The following is a 22,851-nucleotide window of genomic DNA, read 5'->3' as shown; positions in this document are numbered from 1 at the left end:
ACTTGATATGTGGATGGTGCACACAACAACTGGTATCATGCAATGGATGGGATGGAAAACAACATCCTATAATGTGTGAGTAAACTATGGGGGATCCTCATGTGCAATACTGGAAGCATAATATACAGAATATGAAAAACGTCCAAAACAATGCATTTCCAAAGCATGGAGGTCATGGCATGACATATGTGAACAATTGCGCAAATGATGAAAAGTGAGCGTGGCAATATCATCACAAGAAAAACAAATGCCAATAACCATGGGCTTGTCAACTATGCCATGTGTGCAAATAGGAATTATTTTAATGGCATCTGCATAGTTACTACGATGAGATTACAAAGATGCAATATGAGTGATCTCATGCATAGCATATGACAAGTCAAGTGAATTGTCAAACATGATGTGACCTATAGAGTTCTCACAAGATATCCTATGCAACAGGGCATCACAACTAATAGACTCCACATGAGAATCGTCAAACTCATCATAAATGGGTAATTCATCACATGTGAAAGTCGCATAATCACGAAACATGGCACTGGGAATCATCATCATGCAAGCAATCAATGTCCATCAGTGGGGCCAGAGCAACACTCTCACATCCCTGGTTTCCATTACTTGGTGCCTAGCTAGAGTGTGCATCATATTTTGTTTTTTGCATTAAAGTGAAATGGGGATTAAGAAAAACCCTAGCACCTCAGTCTAATATAAGGAATTCAACTAAGTGTGATTTTCAATGAACCAAAATGGTTTTCAAATGTGTTCATCTTTTATGATAAATGTTGGTAATAGCATTTCAGGGATGAACTTTATTTTTCAAACACTTCTGACATTTTAATTAATCCACATCAGCCACTGAAATTGCCAAAACAAATAACTATAAATATTTTAGTTATTACAGAAATGCTGAAATAATTTGTGGAGTTTGGAAATAATTCAAATAAGCTCCATATTTGTTTATAGGGTTTTTGGGTTAGGATTTGAGCACAAACAAATGAAACACATGTTAGTAATAGAAACAAAAAAATAGAAAAAAAGGAGAAAGCTTACCTGTCACTGGCCCAGCCCACCTGGCCTTCTCTCTGTCGTCTTCTACGTGTGCCAGTAGGTAGAGGAGGAGGTGGCCGCCGCTTGTCGTGGTCGTGGCACGCAGCAGCCAGCCTGCTCGTCGTGCTGGCGAGTGGGATAAGGTTCCCTCCGCTGTGGCTAGCTTCTTCCCATCTCCATTCGCTCTATCCTCCATTCTCCCCTCTCTCCCGCCATGGTCGCACCTCGGGCTCGCCATCGTTAGCTCGCCCCTGTCACTCTCTCGCCCTGTGATGCTCAGTAGCTCCGCCTCGACGGCCTCAAGCTCTCCAGCAAGCCACGCAACGCCAAGAGCCCCCCTAATCATCGTCACGCCAACGTCTTCCACCTCCGGTCACCGAGGTCGTCGCCATCGATTCAACGTAATCAGTCCCTCCCCGAGCTAGCTTTCGACGCTTCTGCACTCCTCGTGAGCTGTAGAACACATTCCCCTCCTTTTCCCCTTCGATCTCGAGCCGTAGCTGTCGATTCCATGGATGCCGACGAGATCCTCCGCGCGAGCTCACCGCCGGTGATGCTTCGGTGATCGGTTGGTCCAACCGAGGCCACCAGAAGCTTTGCGACATCACGTAGGTGTTGTAGGTGCTTAGCTCTGGCTCTTTCGCGTGCTGCAACATTGATCTCGACGAAGCCCGAACTCCGGTAGCCACCGAGCTCATCGCCGGCAACGTTTTCGACCATTCCAGCCCTTGTGGCTTGCTCTTATAGATGCGCGGGTGAGAGGTCGATCCATTCGTGGTCTCAACCGTCTATTTGGTCGCCGGAGGAGGAATCCCGACCACCTCCGCTATCTTTGGAGTTACCGACGGCTCACAGCCGGTGGGTTTCACCCCATCGACCAGGGGTTGGGCCTCCGTGTGTCAATGTCAGGTTGGGCCAGCCTCTAGTTAGTCAAACATTAAACTAATTAAATATTTCAATTAATTAAACTCTAACTACTCACTGACTAGTGGGCCCAGCCCTGTTAATTAGCTTATTAGTTTAGTTTTAATCTCAATTAGTGTCTCAGACACTTACCAGTAGACCCCACTGGTCAGGTTTGACCAACAACGGCCAAATTGACCAGCTGATGCAATGTTGATGTCATGCTGGTGCAAAAACTGGAATTCTGTGATTAATAAAATTCCAGAAATACTTATAAATTTCTAAAAAATCATAGAAATTAATTTGTAACTCAGATTAAAATAATTTATATATGAAAAATTATCAGAAAAATGCAAGGAATCCATTAATGCTATTTTCATCCATAATAGAACGAGCTATACCTGAGCATCAGGTCAAATAAATAAAGGTAACTTAAAAATACCTTATTCGAAGAGGCATTTGTATCTTTGATTTAAACCAGCTTCAACCAATTCAATATTAGATGCATTAGTTCATCCATCATATCCATGTCATGTCATGATGATGCATCATATTGTTGCACTTCCCGTGTATTGATTGTGATTGTTTGTTTCGGTAGGCTCTGCTCCACAGGATACTCGGTACTATCCGACTGTAGGAGTGTATCCCTCTGTTGATCCACAAGGCAAGCACCCCTTTTGAGAATTCCGATAAAGTCCCATGTTATCACTACTGCTCTCATTTATTGTCTTAAGACACATCGTGATAAATGCTTTTGTCTTGGTAGTTGAACTCATTCCTCTGAATGATTTATCCTTGTCACAGTAAACAGCTAAACCTTGCAACCTAGCATACCTGGTAGATGCTTGAACCATGATGTGCTTTACCTGCTATGCTTAGAATTGTGTCAGGCCTGTTTCATCTCGGTGATGGACTGGAGTAGATAAATGTGTTCTGGTGACAAAGGTTAATTGTTGAACCTGATTTGGTAAAGGTACCGATAGAGGCTGTGTAGGAGTGCATGGTGGATTGTCTCATTGGAACCATTCTTAGGAACTAAGTTTCGTTTTTGTGATCCAATACAAGCTACTACCACATACTGGGCCCCGAAATATTACCCCGCTCGGCTTATAAATCACCTAGTACTTGGTCGAGGAATTGCAAGTAGTTTCTGGTGTTTGTAGTCATGTTGGAGGCCGTGCACGGTGCTGACCTTAGAGGTGGGTTGTGACGCTGTAGGCAGTGGCACGGTGTACCAAGTAGCACCCGGATGGTGGGCTTGGGAACCCTGCGCACATCGTTTGAGGCCGTAGCGGAAACTTCGGTCGGACTTTCGTGCGGGTTCAGTCTCAAATAGGCGATAAACCTGGACTAGGCATTAGCGTGGTTAACGGTCGTGGCCGACTCCCTTGTTGGGCTTCCGCTTGAAGGTTGCCGAGGTGCGTGAAGTGCACATGGAGATAAGTGGGGAGAGCGTGTGTGAATAAGTACACCCCTCCAGGGTTACGATCTATTTGAATAGCCGCGTCCGCGGATATGGACTACTTGGAGACATATGTTGTTCATAGGTAATTTTTGTAGGGACCCCGACTAGCAAGTCGAGTTCGCCGTGCCCAGTGACCCCAAGGATCAATGTTCACTGAACACAGATACTGAATAATAGAGTCTTACATCCAAGTACCGGAATTATTACATCGAACGACCAGAAGGTCGGGTTCAAGAGCAAGGCCTAAAGCCAATTAAACGGATACATCGAGTAGCCGAAACTCGTATGGGCTGAGTGGTGCCCATGCCATCAATCCTACACCGACAGGCATTCTGACTTGGAAGCGTCCTAGATCGCAGGTTCGTCTCCGACGGCGTACTCATCGCCAAACTCCGGTCCTTCCATGTCTGGTCAATAACATAACCAGTGGCAAGCCAATGAGTACTTTGAATGTACTCGCAAACAGCCCATGATATGAATATATATGGTAAGGAATAACAGTAACAGGTATCCTTAGTGGAATGCAATATGGTGGCATGATCAGGGATATGCAACAAGTTAAAGAATTACTTTTGAAGAACAGGTTAAAGATATTGACATATCTGACAAGGGTTGAACACACCGGGTTCACCCTGTATGCCAAGTCATCGGACTTGTCATAACCTCAAGGTAATAATGAGGGCTAAACCATCCGGGTTTACCCTATATGTCAAGTCACCGAACTTGATCATATTATTGTGATTATCACGATCATAATAACACCTTTTTAACACCACACACACACACACACACTTGGTTTATGCGGAAACACAGGACGTAGTTTAAGCAGCACCACCCAACTGTCCTTGACCGTGGACACAGCTATTCGAATAGATTAAACTCTGCAGAGGTAGTATGCTGGACCCACGAGAAACGGGAAACTTCCGTGTCATCCATGACTCGCGGTATATCACATATACCCGAGGTAAGTACCCGATCATCATCTTTCCCCTAACGATACTAGGCAAAGAGGTCCACTCGATTGGTACCCAGCCCACATGTTGTACGTCTTACGAGCACCGACTCTGGACTGTATCAACCATGCAGGGACCAACGGTGTGCCTGAAACTCATAATAATGGCATAGTCGTCCTACCTGGCACGACCCCATCACGAGAGTGACACCGATGACTCCCGCCACTAGTAATGTGGCTCTTTGCTAGCACCGACCAGAGTAATCAACAAAGCCCCGTCCCATAAAGGGGTATCGTGGTCGTACTGGTAAGGTTGGTACGGTCGACACATCATAAATCTAATCCCATTTCCGAAACCATACTCACACCAAAATCACCGGTGCATCACTTCACCAAAAGTGATCACCAACTCATCATCACCCTCGGGCATTAGTGGCACCCGACGGGGTTTTCGTAAACTCTTTTATTTAACTCATCATCATGCTTAAGATAATATGCTCTATTATTACTTGTCCACATGGTATAACATGACCCTCACGGGGTAGGGTCAAGCTCAATGCAATGATCTTACTTGACTAGTCAACATGACAGTAGCATGATCCTCGTGGACAGTAGGGTCAGCTCATCATGTTTGTGCTCCGAGCATCCATGTGAATATCATTACTATCAATGCAAGTGCTTCAAAGAAACCTTCGGTACCATCACATCAATGACGAATCGGCATCGTGTTCACATGCAACGGGAAAATACTTGCTATACTAGCATGCATCATTTTATATACTTAAGTCATGGCAAAAAGGTTGCTTGCCTTGGTCAGCTAGGTATCTGGGGTCTTCGAGGTCTTCCGCTCCGGATCCTCCGTCACTCGGTAACTCTACCGTCGAGAAAGGAATAAATAAATACTAGCTCTCACTAAAACAGATCACAAAGTGTTTTTTTTAAATGTTGCAAGGCTTGAATAAATTCAGTTTATTATTTTGGAAAATGTTTCCTATAGTTTTATTAGCTAAGCATATTTGTTTAAAAGCAAATAGAAGTAAAAAAGTGCTTTTTAATATCATTTTATTATATCAAAATAGTTTTTGTTTTTGTTAAATGTCAACTATTGCAGAATCAAATACTACTCATTTTTAGAAAATTACTGTGGAAGAATTATATTTTTCTATTGGCTAAATCTTTTTATAAAAGTTATTTAGGTTACTGGATTAAAATAAAAGGAAAAGGCCAGGGAACAGATTCAGCCGGCCCAGCCAGCAAGCTTGGCCTCCAGGCGCGCGCGGGCCAGGTTCAAACCTGACCTGCGGGCCCTTGGGGTCAGCGTCAGCGGCTGTGCGCGCTGGCTGCCCCAGGACACCGACAGGTGGGCTCCACCTTTCAGGTCCTTCTCCTACCTCCAGCCAGAGAGGTGGAGATGGACGCCGGCGAGGCTGTCGTTGTCCTCAGGCCAAACTAAGAGCAGGAACGGGTCCCTCGTGCCTCCGCCTACCTGCTCGTGGTCGGAACGTCACCGGAGGTGGTCTGGGTCGCCGGCGACGAGGTGCCCGTGGCGGAAGGGTTTCGGGTTGGTGTTGAACTAGGGGCTAGGGGTACGGATTCGCTCGGGAAAGTTAGGGGAAATGTTCCTGGTGTCAAGGGGAGTGTAAAGAGAGGTCGGGCAGCGGAGGAGCCGACGTGTAGCCGGAGATCGACCGGAGCTCTGAGACGGAGGGGCCTCGGTCGATCTCGAGCACCGGGGCTCTGCGAGCTCGATTGGGTGGCTAGGGAGTGTCTACTGGTTGTGCCGAAGCTGCTTGGAGGGTGCTGGGGTGCCGGGGGGACCTATTTATAGGCCATCGACGGTAACCCGACTCGGGCGCGCCGGTGACTCACCGTGGCGTGCGTGCATGCACAGTGAGGTGCTGGCCGCGAAACCACGGGTTCCGGACGTGGTTTACAACCTCCTGGTGCAACGGCTGCAGAGGGAAAGCGAGTGGGGTCAAGCCGCAGTGACCGTGCATGCTCGGCCACGTCGGGCGCGCACGGGCACGCGTCGCCTGAGCTCTTGCGCGAGGGGGAGAGGGTCCCTGGGGTAGCTTTGCACTGAATGGTTGTCGGGGTAGCGTTTGGACAAAACTGGGGAGGTTGGGACCGGCCGGAGCGTCGTCCCCTTGCTGGTGGCTCTCTGCAGCACGCCCAGAGCGCAGTTTTGGCATGCCACGGCATGTTGGCTCTCTCTGGGGCACTTGGGACGTGTCCTCCATGTCCTGGGTGTTGCTGGGAGTGTGCGTAGCCGTTGAGGTTTAGTGGGAGCTTGAGCTCGTCAAGGGAGCAAGGAACACTAGTGTTGCCAGTACTGCCCTGCAGCTCAAATTGGAGTTCTTGTCACTTGTGCTTGGAGTTGGGGAGGGGCTGATTGACTGGGTGTTCAGGGTGTTCTGGTTCTCTAACCCACCAAGTTTGGGGCCCTGGCATTGGGTAAAACAGTGGCTAGGAGGGTTTTTACCTTCCTGTCAGTAGGTGTTCGATAGTGACTTGGGGTGCTTGCACTCCACCACTGTAAATGAAACTTAACAGGTTTGGTCTTGGGTTAAAAACAATGGGTTCCACCAAATCTGAGGTCCATTGAACAAGTTTGGCTTTGTAAACTTGAAAATGTCTCAAAATGACCAGTACTGTCCTTTACAAAGGGAGTGTGGGCGAACAGAGTCTCACAAATCCCATCTTTGGTGCAGAGTCCTCATTTGGGGTGTTAAACACATCTACAAAGTTTCAATTCCATTGGAGAAACTTTGCAATGTGGATTTGTTCCAACTCTACTCTGGACAGAGAGAGTTTTGGGCTCATTAGGTGCACTTCCCCACCTTGTATCAAGGTGAGATTTTAGGTGAGCACCTAATATGGCTTGGAAGGGCTCGTGTAATTTTATGGGATTTTATTGAGATAATTTCCTTTGGAAACATCTCAAATAGCTAAAACAGACAGAAATGGTTTTCAGGGTTTTACTCAAATAATATTAATATAAAATAGGGTTTAAATCTTATATATGGAAAATATATGTCCTTCTGAGCTTCCATGAATTTACTTAGAATTTTCTAAGGCAGGAAGGCAATTTTCCTTGTGGGAATATCATTACTCGCCTTAGAAACAGACATAGATATAAAATAGGAAAATAATATTTTAAATCACCAATTAATGTTTTTAATGAAAGAAAATAATATTTTGATCAGATCACCAACTTTGGTTGGAAGTGCCACTTGGCTTCATGAGCTAGTAGTGTATTCCATCATGATGAAGGTGATCTTGATATAAAGGAAAAGGGGTTTTTGAAGAGAGCAAAATAATAAGTTTTCATAGATTTGAGTCATCAAACAAACAAGCACACACTCAAACAAGGGTTCACATTGCACTCACAACATTATTTGAAAAAGTTTTAACAAGATCTGATTTTTGCAACATAGAATACTTGGGGTGAAAAACAGGGTGTTACAATTTTAATGGCTACTCATAGAAGTATCAACATAAGTGTGAGTATCATGGATGGGGTTCTCGTAGGGAGACGGGAAAGAATCCATGATAGTGTATTATTGTGGAGGTAGTGGACTCCTGTATGACTTAACAAAACTTGTTCAAAAATACTTGTAGTCGTAGTATAGATTAGCCGAGAGTCAAAGCTGGCTTGCTGCATGAAACCCCACAACCCCTTTTGCTGATACTTGTGCATGAGTAGATAGATCAGATTTAAAGTCTTGTTGAGTACTTTCGTACTCATGTTTGCTTAATAAATGTTGCAGACGATACCCACCAACCATCTGGTGGGTTCTACCTAGACGTCGATGATGACGAGTAGCTGGTCTCCCAACTACGACCTGGCCCCTTCGGAAGGGGTCTCTAGATAGTCAGGCTTTATGCCTTTTCCTTTCATCTGTGTATACCCAGATAGCTTTAATGCTTCTGCATGGCTTGTATGACTTTGTTTGTATAACTAGAGTGTCGGGTCATGTGACCCCTACCTGTATGAACTTATTATGCAAGGCTCTTCCGAGTCTTCTACATAAATGTTGTGATGTTGTATGGTTATGTTGTGATGCCATTGTTGTATCTATGCATATTGAGTATGTCATGCGTATGTGTGACGTATTGTGATATGTATGGGGTTCGACACCTAGTTGTGCTCCTTTAGTAGTACTCTTTACAGAGAAATGCCCCTTTGTGATTCCACTAAGCCCTGGTAGCTTGCTACTGCTCCAGACACATTGTTTGACCGACATGTATCCTTCTTAGTTGTTGTGTCTGTCCCTTCGGGGAAATGACTCATAGTGTAATAGAGTCCTTGTAGCTTGCTATGTTATGTATGTTTGTCTCTGTACGGATGTGCCACTTGGGTTTATAACTAGTTATGTCGACCCGGGTTCTTTGACAATGGAATGCTGGCGATACATTACATACTTGAGTCAATAGATGCAAACGGTCCCGGCCAAGGTAAGGTGGCAGCCGTGGGTTAACCGTCCGTGAGACCGCAAAGTGATGTTGTGTGTTACAGGCTGGATTCCTATGGCTTAGGATCGGGGTCCCGACAGCATTGGTATCAGAGCTTGACTGAGTGTAGGATTACCAAGCCAAACTGGTCGAAGTCGAGTCTAGAAATGCTTTATTTATATATAAGGGAATTGATTGTGGAAGGGAACGTAAGGCTCATTTTGGTTCTCTTCTCAAGTCATTCTATTCTGGTCAACCTCATCTTTTCTACGGGGATTAATAACTAGCTAGGCTCCTTACCTATCTCTCAGGATCACGTGTTACTACTCCGTAGACTGTAGGAAAGTGGTTCGAGAGTCAATTTGAGTTTTCTAGTTTGTTTTTCAGCAAAATCATTGACCATGGAACCCTGAACTTGAGAGTTGAGTGTTTATGCTAACCAATCTTTTGTAGGATGTCTCAAAATTGTTTTTGAGCATTTCCAGCCATTATGTTGTCTGATTTTGCTAGATCTCTAATGCCTCTACATTATTCTCCATTTCAGATGCCTCCTCGTTCTTCTTGTTAGGTGGTCCGTTTGACTAGGTGCATTGATGTACCGGGTCACATGGCCATGTTGGTCAGGATGATGTCAGTAGCCGGTTACCGCTGGTACCCAGAGTATGCGGTGGAGGAGCAGTACTAGGACTTCAACCATAGCCAGTATATGTGTACTCTTAGGGTATATCCAGATTACCCTGGAGCTGAGGAGCCAATCCATTGGTCTTATGCGTTGGGGGTTACCGTTGACATGGCGGTTCAGGATGCCGCCTATTCAATGTTGACCATCATGAGAGCAAATCCTGCACTTCTGCAGAATTCGGAGTTCTGTTATATCCCTCCTTCTCACCCAGGAGAAGAAGGTTATCTCAATGGGGTTTACTATGATTCTTCTTTGGAGGACCCGTTGCTGCAGGTAACTTATACGTCCAGTTTGCATCATGCTTTCATGTTGATATTTATCGCTTTTTGGGATGTTATTACACTTCACGGTACAATACTTATGCTTTTTCTCTCTTATTTTGCAAGGTTTACATGAACAGGGAGAATGCCGCTAGCTGGAATTCTGGCCTGAAAAAGGAGCAAGTTTGAGATGCCTATTCTGCGCAACTCCAAAAGCCGTGAAAATCAACGAGGATTTTTTTTGGTATTTATAAAAAATACTGGGCCGGAGAAGTACGAGAGGGGCGCCAGCAGGAGGCCACCAACCTGCTAGGCGCGGGCCCCCTGGCCGCGCCTAGGGGGCTTGTGGGCTCCCACTTGGCCCTCTGGCTCCCCCTTTTGCTACAAGAAGGGTTTCATTCCAGAAAAAATCAAGAGGAGGCTTTTCGGAGGATTCGCCGCCGCCACGAGGCGGAACTTGAGCAGAACCAATCTACAGCTCCGGCAGGACGATCCTACCGGGGAAACTTCCCTCCCGGAGGGGGAAATCGTCGCCATCGTCATCACCAACACTCCTCTCATCGGAGGGGACTTGTCACCATCAACATCTTCATCAGCACCATCTCATCTCCAAACCCTAGTTCGTCTCTTGTAACCAATCTCCGTCTCACGACTCCGATTGGTACTTGTAAGGTTGCTAGTAGTGTTAGTTACTCTTTGAAGTTGATGCTAGTTGGATTTCTTGGTGGAAGAGTTTATGTTCAGATCTTTGATGCTACTCATTACCTCTCTGGTCATGAATATTATTATGCTTTGTGAGTAGTTCCTTTTGTTCCTCGGGACATGGGATAAGTCATGCTATAAGTAGTCATGTGAATTTGGTATTCATTCGATATTTTGATGTGTTGTATGTTGTTTTTCCTCTAGTGGTGTTATGTGAACGTCGACGACATAACACTTCACCATTATTTGGGCCTAGAGGAAGGCATTGGGAAGTACTAAGTAGATGATGGGTTGCTAGAGTGACAGAAGCTTTAACCCTAGTTTATGCGTTGCTTCGTAAGGGGCTGCTTTGGATCCACTAGTTTAATGCTATGGTTAGACTTTGTCTTAATTCTTCTTTTGTAGTTGCGGATGCTTGCGAGAGGGGTTAATCGTAAGTGGGATGCTTGTCCAAGTAAGGGCAGTACCCAAGCGCCGGTCCACCCACATATCAAAGTATCAAAGTAACTAACGCGAATCATATGAACATGATGAAAACTAGCTTGACTGAAATTCCCATGTGTCCTCAGGAGCGTTTTACCTCCTATAAGACTTTGTCCAGGCTTGTTCCTTGCTACAAAAGGGATTGGGCCACTTTGCTGCACCGTTGTTACTTTTGTTGCTTTCTACTTGCTACGAATCATCTCACCACACAACTACTTGTTACCGATAATTTTAGTGCTTGCAGAGAATACCTTGCTGAAAACCACTTGTCAGATCCTTCTCCTCCTCGTTGGGTTCGACACTCTTACTTATCGAAAGGACTACAATAGATCCCCTATACTTGCGGGTCATCAGTAACCACCCATATGTTAGAGAATAAAGACCGAGATGCTCTTGCTCTTCGCATGGAGCTTTATGCTACTCGTGCCCGTGTGTGGACAGCTTTGACACAGCTGGCACCTGTCGTTCAGACGGGCTATGGGGACATGGAGATGTTGAACCCAGTTAGGACTCATTTGCTTGCTCATGTCGATTGGCCTGCTATTGGAGGTGTCACCCCTCTTCGTGGACCTCTGTTGCCACCAGTCAGGGGATCGAGGCCACATCCATGTCCTTATGGTTTCCAGGGATCTCAGGCTAGGGTGTTTCCTGACCCTCAGGTTCAGCTCCCCGGTCACGTAGGAAACCTGTATGAGGTGTTCTACGCGGATGCTTGAGTTCGTGAGTAGTGCAGTAGTATTGTAGGAGTTATATTGTCCACTGTCCTGCGTGTCTTGTGGAATATGACTGAGTTGTGAGATAAGTTCCTAAGGCATAGGTAAGTAATATATAGGAAGCTTCAAAAGCATGTGATGAGTAGTGTCATCTTTTCAGTAGTTTTCTCTTCGGTTTGAATTTGTACTGAACTATGTTATGGTGTGTATGAACCATGGTGTTTATATGGCAGTTTGCTTAATACCATGATGTCCGGATGTTGTTCCGCATTCCATATTGTTCAGTGCATTTCTTAACTCCTTAGCTAGAGTTGATGTTGATCTAGTCTAAGATGTGAGCTTGTTTGTCAGGATGGTGTTCACCAGGCTCAACCGTGCTCCTGTCCATGAGCAGGGAGAAGGTAGTCAAGAAGCTGAGGAAAACCTGCCTCATCCGCCCTCTCTGGCGGACGTTATGCTGGAGGCAGAAAGGAACAAGAGAGAAACCAACCGTCTGTTAGAGCGTATTGAGCAGAATACGGCTCGTCAGTAGCGAAATGACTCAGTGAACCTCAATGACTTTGTGAAGCTCAATCCACCCAAGTTCCATCATTTCATCGACCCCCTCAACGCTGATGATTGGTTGTGTAGCATTTCATGCAAGATACGTTCTACCAACGTCACTGAGGTCCATAAGATGACATTTGTTGCTTACTTTCTGGAAGGCCCCGCCAATCTGTGGTGGGAGAATTATGAAGCTATGCATCCTGCCGGACCAGCACCCACCTGGGCTAATTTCAGCGCAGCTTTCCGTCTGCATCACATTCCAGAAGGGTTAATGGACTGGAAGAGAGAGGAGTTATGTGCATTTACTCAAGGGAAGTTGATTGTGGATGCATATAGCCATGAGTTTGGAAACCTCGCCCGCTATGCAGCTGAATAGGTGTCAACTGACGCTAAGAAGCAAGCAAGGTTCCGCAAGGGACTGAGCCCCAAACTTTGTCGTGATCTGCGCCTTCATGAATGTGCGAGCTTCCAAGCTCTTGTCAACAAGGCGATCAGTGTCAAAACTGGACATACTGATTATGAAGCAACAAAGAAGCACTCTCGTGATTCTGGCTTCTCATCCGGCTCAGCATTTCAGAAGCATCGGGTGTGGGTCCCGAATAGTTCTCTGCCGCCAAGATACACCGCGAGGCCATCCCATGTGGCACCTCATGCAAATCAGACCAACCCTCCAGCCAAGACTTATGGTGGTCCAGCTGCCAATGTTGTACCACGTGCCAATCAAGTGGTCCGCTACAAGTGTGGAGAACCAGGTCACTATTCACGTGAGTGTCCTCAGAATAACGCTGCCAATCAACCTGGAAAGTCTGTTGGACGTGTCAAGCCAGCCAAAGCATTCTAAGTGAAGCCAACTCTTGCGCGTGGTCGTGTGAACTATGTTTCAGCAGAAGAAGCTGCACATGATCCCGACGTCATTTTGGGTATGCTCCTTGTCAATCGTCACCCAGTGTCTATTCTTTTTTATACTGGGTCATCTTATTCTTTCATTTCTGAAAGTTATGCGCAGTTTCATAACATGTCCTTTTGTGATTGCCCATCCCATTAGTGGTTCAAACTCCTGGTAGTAAATAGCAGACCTCTAGGATAAGTTATGACAATGAAACTCTTGTGGACAGGCTAGTCTTCCTAGCATCCTTGATAGCTCTTAAGTCTTCAGATATCAATATCATCTTGGGTATGGACTGGATGTCAGCTCATTATGCCAAGATTGATACTCATTCTAGGATTGTTCAGCTTACACATCCATCGGGTGAGATAGTTAATGTCTCGAGTCGAGGTGCCAAATGCCAACTCTATTCCCTCAATGCTTGCCCTCTCTTAGATCTAGAAGATATTCCCGTAGTCCGTGATTTTCTGGATGTCTTTCCAGAGGAACTGCCAGGCATTCCACCCGACAGGATTGTAGAGTTTGTGATAGATCTTGTCCCAGGAATTGTCCCAATAGCCAGAAGACCCTATAAGATGGCACCCTTAGAGCTAGTCGAACTTAATAAACAACTAGATGAGGCCTTGAATAAAGTTTTCATTTGCCCTAGCTCTTCTCCTTGGGTATGTCCTGTCCTCTTCGTTAATAAGAAGGATGGAACTGATCGGATGATTGTAGATTATCGACCAGTTAATCTAGTTACCATAAAGAACAGGTATCCGCTCCCCAGGATCAACGACCTGTATGATCAGCTCGCTGGATCCTCAGTCTTCTCCAAGATGGATTTGAGGTTCGGTTACCATGAAATCAAGATCAAGAATGAGGACATTCCAAAAATGGCCTTTGTCACTCGTTATGGCCAATACGAGTACACTATCATGTCCTTCGGTTTAACCAATGCTCCAGCCACCTTCTCTCGTTTGATGAATTCGATCTTCATGGAGTACTTGGATAAATTCGTCATGGTTTACCTCGATGATATTCTCATCTACTCGAAGAACGAACAAGAACATGCCGAGCATCTATGGCTGGTGTTGATGAAACTTCGAGAGCATCGCCTTTATGCCAAGTTCTCTAAATGTGAATTTTGGTTGCGAGAAGTGACCTACCTAGGCCATGTGACTTCTGGTAAAGGTAATATTGTCAATATCGAGCGAGTTCAAGCTGCCTTGATTGGACTCAACCTGAATTGGTTAAGCAAGTTAGGATTTTCTTGGTCTAGCGAGCTATTGTCGCCTCTTTGTCGAGAACTTCTCCAAGGTTGCAAAGCCTCTAACTGAACTCCTCAAGAAAGATAAAAAGTTCGAGTGGTACCCACAGTGCGAGGATAGTTTTGTGTAACTGAAAAGATGCCTGACTTCCGCACCCGTGTTGGTACCACCAGATTTCTCCAAGGACTTTATTATCTATTGCAACGCCTCACGACAAGGATTAGGTTTCAGTCTCATGCAGGATCGTCATGTGATTCCATACACATCTCGATAGTTGCATCCACATGAGGATAACTATCCCACACATGATATTGAGCTTGCAGCTCTAGTCCATGCACTAAAAACCTAGCGACATTACCTTCTGGGTAATCGTTGCAAAATTTACATTGATCACCAAAGTCTGAAATACATGTTCACCCAGCCGGATTTGAATCTCAGGCAAAGACGGTGGGTCGATTTGATCACAGATTATGACTTAGGGATAACTTACACCCTGAGGAAAGCCAATGTCATGGCTGATGCACTAAGTTGTAAATCTTATTGTGACAATGTGATGTTACAACAAGGTCAACCACTTCTCCATGAGGAATTTTGGAAGTTAAACCTCCACATTGTTCCTCAAGGATTCCTTTCCATCTTGGTGGAGAAACCTACTCTTAGGGATCAAATGGTAGATGGACAAAAGCAAGATAAGGGTATATCTTGGATCAAGAAGAGTATTACTAGCGGAAATGGTAAAGAATTATTTATGAATGATCAAGGTGTTGTGTTCTTTCAGAACCGTTTAGTGGTTCCTAAGAACCAATATCTGCGGTAGTCGATCCTTAAGGTGGCTCATGAATCACCTCTCACGATTCATCCTGGTAGTACCAATATGTATCAATACCTATGCCAGAGGTTCTGGTGGACTAGGATGAAGAGAGAAATTTCTTAGTTTGTTGCAAATTGCGACGTTTGTCGTCGAGTTAAAGCATAACATCAAAGGTCTGCTGGCACCCTTCAACCTTTAGCTATCCCTGAGTGGAAATGATAAAGTCGGTATGGATTTCATCCCCGGATTTCCCAGGACCAAGGGAGGGAATAATGCTATCTTTGTGGTCATTGACCGTCCTTCCAAAGTGGCTCATTTTCTTCCTGCTCGATAAAGTATAACACCTAGTCAGCTAGCGGAGTTATATATTTCTTGAATAGTGTCTCTTCATGGTGTTCCTTTGGGGTAACTCGGATCGTCAAGTTTGGGGTATCTTTGGGGTGTCTCTTCATGGTGTTCCTTTGGGGTAATAGATTAACTCAAATCGTGGGAGTATCTTTACTTCTCATTTATGGTAAAGTTTTCAAAATTCCATGGGGACTCATCTCTCAAGTAGCACTGCTTTCCATCCTTAGTCAAGTGGTCAAGTAGAACGAGTAAATCAAATCCTGGAAGACATGCTTAAAGCTTGTGTTATATCTTTCGACATGACTTGGGAGAAATGTCTTCCGTTCGCCGAATTTTCTTATAACAGTAGTTATCAATCAAGCTTGGGCAAATCTCCTTTTGAAGTTCTCTATGGACGAAGGTTTCGAACATCTCTTAGCTGGTCAGAAACCGGGGAGAGGCAACTCTTTGGTCTAGATATGATCCAGGAGGCAGAAGAGCAAGTTTGCATTATTCGTGAAAAGTTGGAAACGGCCCAATCTCGTCAAAAGAGCCAATATGATCGTCATCATAAGGCTGTGACTTTTGAAGTTGATGAGAAGGCTTACCTTCGGGTTACACCTCTGAAGGGTACCCATCGATTCGGTAACAAAGGCAAATTTGCTCCTCGTTACATTGGTCCTTTTCGCATTCTTTCCAAATGAGGAGAGGTTGCCTACCAATTGGAACTTCCACCGCACCTTTCCAAGGTTCATGACGTTTTCCACGTCTTGCAACTCAGGCGTTGCTTTTCGGATCCCATCCGTGAAGTGAACCATGAAACGCTTTATCTCCAGGATAACCTTTCATATCGAAAATACCGTGTTCATATTCTTGACCAAGCTGAGCGTACCACTCAATGTCTAAACCTCAAGTTTCTCAAGGTTCAGTGGTCAAAACATTCTGAAAAAGAAGCAACTTGGGAAAGGAAAGACCTTCTCCGTTTAGAGTACCCCGCGCTCTTCCCGACGACTCCAAAATCTCGGGACTAGATTCTTTTGAGTGGGGGGTGAGTTGTCACATCCCTGGTTTCCATTACTTGGTGCCTAGCTAGAGTGTCCATCATATTTTCTTTTTGCATTAAAGTGAAATGGGGATTAAGAAAAACCCTAGCACCTCACTCTAATATAAGGAATTCAACTAAGTGCGATTTTCAATGAACCCAAAATGGTTTTCAAAAATGTTCATCTTTTCTGATAAATATTGGTAAAAACATTTCAGGGATGAACTTTATTTTTCAAACACTTTTGACATTTTAATTAATCCACAAAAGCCACTGAAATTGCTAAAACAATTAACTATAAATACTTTAGTTATTACAGAAATGCTGCAATAATTTGTGGAGTTTGGAAATAATTCAGATAAGCTCCATATTTATTTAGAGGGTTTTTGGGTTAGGATTTGAGCCCAAACAAATTAAACCCATGTCAGTAATAGAAACAAAACAAAATAAAAAAAAAAGAAAGGAGAAAGCTTACCTGTCGCTGGCCCAGCCCACCTGGCCTTCTCTGTGTTGTCTTCTACCTCTGCCAGTAGGCGGAGGAGAAGGTGGCCACCACTTGCCCTTGCCGTGGCACACAACAACCTACCTGGTCCTTGTGCTAGCGAGTGCGATAAGGTTCCCTGTGCCATGGCTAGCTTCTTCCCCTATCCATTTGCTCTCTCCTTCATTCTCCCCTCTCTCCCGCCATGGACGCACCTCGGGCTCGCCGTCATTAGCTCACCGCCATCGCTCTCTCTCGCCCCTATGACGCTCAGTAGATCTGCCTCAACGACCTCAAGCTCTCCAGCAAGCCACGCAACACCAAGAGCCCCCAAATCGCTGGCACACCCTCGTCTTCCACCTCCGGTCACTGAGGTTGCCGCCGTCGATTCGCAGTCATCAGTTCCTCCCCGAGCTTGCTTAAGATGCCTCTGCACTCCTCATGAGCTATAGAACCCATTGCCCTCCTTTTCCCCTTCGATCCCGAGTCGTAGTTGTCGATTCCATGGATGTCGATGAGATCCTCTGTGGGAGCTCACCCCCAGTGATGCTCAGGTGATCGGTTGGTCTAACCGAGGCCACCAGAAGCTTTGCGACGTCATGTAGGTGTTGTAGGTACTTAGCTCCGGCTCTTTCGCGCGTTGCGACATTGTTCTTGACAAAGCCCGAACTCTCGCAGCCTCCAAGCTCGTCGCCGGCAACGTTTCTGACCATTCCAGCCCCCGTGGCTTGCTCTTTTACATGCGCGGGTGAGAGGCCGATCCATTCGAAGTCTGAGCCGTCGTCCATTTGGTCGCCGGAGGAGGAATCCTGACCTCCTCCGCCATCTTTGGAGCTGCAGGCGGCTCACTGTTGGTTGGTTTGACCCCATGGACCAGGAGTTTGACCTCCCTTGGTCACTGTCGGGTGGGGCCAGCCTCTCGTTAGTCAAGCATTAAACTAATTAAATAATTCAATTATTTAAACTCTAACTGCTCACTCACTAGTGGGCCCAGCCCTGTTAATTAGCTTATTTGTTTAGTTTTATTCTCAGTTAGTGTCTGAGACACTGACCAGTGGACCCCACTGGTCAGCTTTGACCAGCAATGGCCAAATTGACCAGCTGATGCACTGATGATGTCATGCTGGTGCAATAATTGGAATTTTGTGATTAATAAAATTCCAAAAATAGTTATAAATTTCTAAAAATCATAGAACAAGCTATTCGTGAGCATTTTGTGCTATTTTCACGCATGATAGAACAAGCTATACGTGAGCATGAGGTCAAGTCAATTAAAGGTAATTTAAAATACCTTATTTGAAGTGGTATTTGAATCTTTGATTCAAACAACCTTCAACCAATTCAATATTAGATGCATTAGTTCATCCATCATATCCATGTCATGCCATGATCATGCATCATATTGTTGCACTTGCCGTGTATTGATTGTGATTGTTTGTTTTGGTAGGCTCCGCTCCACACGATACTCACAAGTATCCGAGTGAAGGAGTGTATCCCTCCGTTGATCCACAAGGCAAGCACCCCTTTTCAGCATTCCGATAAAATCCCATGTTCTTGCTCCTGCTCTCATTTATTGCATTAAGACACATCATGGTAAATGCTTTTGTCTCGGTAGTTGAACACATTCCTCTTCACGACTTGTCCTTGTCATAGTAAATAGCTAAACCTTGCAACCTAGCATACCTGGTAGATGCTTGAGCCATGATGTGCTTTACCTGCTATGCTTGCTATGCTTAGAGTTGTGTCATGCCTCTTTCATCTTGGTGATGGACTAGAGTGGATAAATGTGTTCTGGTGGCAAAGGTTAATTGTTGAACCTGATTTGGTAAAGGTACCGATGCGAGGTTGTGTAGGAGTACATTGCGGAATGTCTCATTGGAACTGTTCTTAGGAACAGACTTCCGTGTATGTGATCCAAGAATAGCTACTACCATAGGTTGGGCCCTGAAATATGACTCCGCTCGTCTTATTAATCGCCTAGTACTTGTCTAGGAGTTGCACGTAGTTTCTTGTGTTTGTAGTCATGCTGGAGGTCGTGCATGGTGCTGCCTTAGAGATGGGTTGTGAGTCGGTAGGCAGTGGCACGGTGTACCAAGTAGCACCCGGATGATGGGATTGCGTACCCTGCGCACATCGTTTGAGGCCGTAGCGGAAAATCCGGTCGGACTTCCGTGCGGGTTCAGTCTCAAATAGCCGATAAACCTGGACTAGGTATTAGCGTGGTTAACGGTCGTGGCTGACTCCCTTGCTGGGCTTCCGCATGAAGGTTTCCTAGGTGCATGAAGTGCACATGGCGATAAGTGATGAGAGCGTGTGTGAAGAAGTACACCCATGCAGGGTTATGATCTATTCGAATAGTCGCGTCCGCGGATATGGACTACTTGGAGACATATGTTGTTCATAGATAATTTGAATGGCTACTCATAAAAGTATCAAGATAAGTGTGAGTATCATGGGTGGCATTCTCGTAGGGAGACAGGAAAGAATCCATGATAGTGTATTGTTGTGTAGGTAGTGGACTCATGTACGACTTACCAAAACTTGTTCAAATATACTTGTAGTCGTAGTATAGATTAGCCAAGAGTCAAAGCTGGCTTGCTGCATGAAACCCCACAACCCCCTTTGTTGATACTTGTGCATGAGAAGATAGATCAAATTTAAAGTCTTGCTAAGTACTTTCGTCCTCATGTTTGCTTAATAAATGTTGCAGAAGATACCCACGAACCATCTGGTGGGTTCTACCTAGACGTCGATGATGACGAGTAGCTGGTGTCCCAGCTACGACCTGGCCCCTTCAGAAGGGATCTGTAGATAGTCAGGCTTTATGCCTTTTCCTTTCATCTTTCTGTACCCAGACAGCTTTAATGCTTCCGCGTGGCTTGTATGACTTTGTTTTTATGACTTGAGTGTTGGGTCATGTGACCCCTACCTGTATGAACTTATTATGCAAGGCTCTTCCGAGTCTTCTAAATAAATGTTTTGATGTTGTATGGTTATGTTTTGATGCCATTATTTTATCTATGCATATTGAGTATGGCATGCGTACCTGTAATGTGTTGTGATATGTATGGGGTTCGACGCCTAGTTGTGTGCCTTTAGTATTACTCTTTCCAGAGAAATGCCCCTTTGTGATTCCATTGAGCCTTGGTAGCTTGCTACTGCTCCAGACACATTGGTTGACCGGCATGTATCCTTCTTAGCTATTGTGTTTGTCCCTTAGAGGAAATGTCTCACAGTGTAATGGAGTCCTTGTAGCTTGCTACGACTCGTCTACACACGCTGATGACCGACACCTGCTTTGCTGGGTTATATATGCCTATCTCTATACGGATGTGCCACTTGGGCTTATAACTAGTTGTGTCGACACGGGTTCTTTGACATTGGAATGTTGCCGATACATTGCATATGTGAGTCAAAATATGCAAACGGTCCCGGCCAAGGTAAGGTGGCAGCCGTGCGTTAACCGTGCGTGAGACCGCAAAGTGATGTTGTGTTTTAGAGGCTGGATTCCTATGGCTTAGGATCGGGGTCCCGACCAACAACTTCACCTATGTTACCTTTTTCATGCCACCCATGCGGTGTAGGTGAGATGGCAAAGACCAAATTGTGGTCATCATCATCGTGCTGGAACCATGTGGGGGTGCATCATATTCCACCATGGGCATCATATTTTCCAAAGGAGGACGAAGTTATCGAGGATCGGCGTATCATCGTGTATTTGACCTACCACCAAATGAGAAGACACAATAGCGGTAGAGGTTAAGTTGTTAGAAATCAAAATGGCCTCACATGTCGTATTAACTACCTCACTTGCTCTATGTGGTGGTTGCTCACTCACTCCCTCTAGGTAGTTTCACTCATACTCACATATGGTGGAATCACTTATCTCACTCCAGTGGTGGGGGTTGTGGCTCTCCTCACATGGGAATTGTGGCTACTCATCATACATGGGGCTAGTGGTGAAGACACTCTCACGCTCAATATGGTGGCATGAGTTGCTCAACTCATCTCCAAACGCCATCATGGTCGAAGGGAAAATACCATGCTCAACCATGTCGTCACCGTCGTCGTGGATGAAGGACAAAGATGGCACATCATCACTCTCGCCTCCAAAGATGGAAGCATCATCCTTTCTCGCCTCCAAAGCATGTTCCATGAGTGGCTACAGAGTCATGGTCGTCGCCGCGCCATCTTGAAAAAGAGTCATGGTAGACTCGGCATAGTCAATGCCACAAAGAGGTATGGCGGTGAAGTCGTACTTGGGAGCGTTGTCTTGGAGCTCCTTGGTCTTGGATATCTTGGTGGTACTATCCTCATGATCGTAGTCGTGGAGCTTGGTCATTGCAAAGTGTGCTCGGGGTCGAGTAGCCTTGGCCTTGAGTTCTTGTTCCGCCTTCAGAGTACCAAAGTAGAGGTCATTGAGAGACTTGTAGGTGTTGGTGAAGATAGTCTTGGCGGTGTCGTTGTTCAATCCCATCATGAAGTGGAACTTCATCCAAATGGGGTCGGCAATTCTGTCTCACTTCAGGGCTTTCTTCATCTCCATGAAGTACTCGCCGAGGGGCTTTGATCCTTGTATGGTGTTCTCAAATTGGCGTTGAATATGTTATGTGTATGTAGAAGGCACAAACTGTTGCCGTATAGCTTTCTTCGTCTTGGACTAACTCATCTCGAAGCTCTTCGAAGGTGTGTGAAGCCACCATGTCGACTCATAGTCGTGGAAGTTTCTTGTGGTGGACTTCACTTGATCTTCGGAAGGAACTTGAGGTAGCTTGAGGTAGGTGTCCATCTTGCGGTCCCACTCGAGGTACTCTTAGGGGTCTTGAGTCCCATAGAATGTAATCTCAAAGTCGGTGTCTAAGTAGTAGCTGTGGAAGACGCAGACTTCAGCTTGGGAAGGTTATCTTGAGGTGCTTGTCAACGAAGATGCCGCATATCCAAAGGCGAGCATGCCTTGAAGTCGATTGGCAAAGATGCCAAGATAGGTGGTAAAGTCATCGAGCGGTTGTTGGTGTCAAGCTCGTGACCTTCACACTTGTTCATCGTTGGGCGCAATGATGTTGGTGTTGTTATTTCTTCATGTTGGTGATGGTGTCGATGCCGGTTTGATCTTATAGAAAATGGTAGCTCTGAATCATGTCCACCTGAGCGTATGCTTGAAGATGATGAAGATCTTGTGTCATTGTTGATGAGGGCTTTGAGCTCCTCCAAATGAGCATCCATCTTAGCACCGGTGGTTTTTTTCATTGCATCAAACTCGTCATTGTGGTTGTAGACCGAAGTAGATGTGGTTTGCCTAGCTATCACAAGACTCGAGCAAATGTGAGTGGCTAATGAGATAAACAATAACACGATACAGTTTCCCAAAGTTGAAGATGTATCCCGTTTCACTTAATGTGACTTGAGAGGATAGTGGAATTGGTACCACACGTGTTCACTCACACCTACAACGTAAAGCTTATCGAGTGGCTCATTTAGGACAAGTGGCACAAAATTCAAGCAAAATGTTAGTCAAGATATCGAAAATGTTGAGGAATATTCACAAAATTGCAATGCAAAGCAAATAGATCATCACTTATGGTGACACTAGGAACACACACATGGATAGATAAATGGGATCCGCGCAACCAAGGAATGAGCACAACATATGAGAGAGACCTGGGAAAAGCTATTGTTGCACCGATACTACAGAGACAATAGCTCGATTGCTCAAATGGGCTAGATACGTGCATGTGCACCAACCTATAAGAGTAAGCGTGTCGTCTTCAATCCAAAGTATGTTATGTATGTATGATCCAAGATGATCAAGTATGCTATGATATGCTACCAATATGATATGCAATTTG

The sequence above is a fragment of the Hordeum vulgare genome, chromosome 4H (genome assembly GCF_904849725.1).
Source record: "Hordeum vulgare subsp. vulgare chromosome 4H, MorexV3_pseudomolecules_assembly, whole genome shotgun sequence".
NCBI lineage: Eukaryota > Viridiplantae > Streptophyta > Magnoliopsida > Poales > Poaceae > Hordeum > Hordeum vulgare.
The sequence above is the reverse complement of the archived record's forward strand: the minus strand, read 5'-3'. Positions refer to the sequence as shown.